Genomic DNA, 646 nt, shown 5'->3' on the forward strand with positions numbered 1-646 from the left:
ATTCCGTCTAGATAATATAATAAGAGAACTGGAAAGCATATTTTAATAAATAAAATAATTTAAACTTTAACAAAATTGAATTAACAAATACTTCTATAAAGTTGTTAATTAAATTTGAATGGAAAAGTAATTTCAAGTTTCTTTCAATGAGCCCCGAGATTATTGTCACATATTTAAAGCAGGTGAGGTGCAGGTGAGGCGTTCATTTACTATATATTTACTATAGGAAATGAGGGAACGTGCCAATGAGCAAAGAATGATACTAAATTGTTCTTTATAGCAAATGGATATTTTTGTCAATTTTCCATTGTCAATCCATAGAAGGACTCAAAAAGATTAAATTACTATAACATAGGCCTGAGATATTTTAAAAATCATATCATTCAATTAATAAAATATGATGAGTGTTGAAAATAATTAAACTTAAAGAGAGATTAAAACTATTTTATTTATGGATTATGGTGTTAAGGTAAGATATAATGATAATGAACCCCCTATATACTCTGCAATAAAATATCGTAAAATTAGAAATACTTTGTCTGTGGAACGATTTATAGAAAATAAAATCAATTTAACTTCTTTGGATATTGTTAAATTAAATTAAGTCTACAAACTTTACCCTTCTACAATAATATCGTGCCGACAT

This window comes from Teleopsis dalmanni, chromosome 2 (genome assembly GCF_002237135.1).
Source record: "Teleopsis dalmanni isolate 2A chromosome 2, ASM223713v2, whole genome shotgun sequence".
Taxonomy (NCBI): Eukaryota; Metazoa; Arthropoda; class Insecta; order Diptera; family Diopsidae; genus Teleopsis; species Teleopsis dalmanni.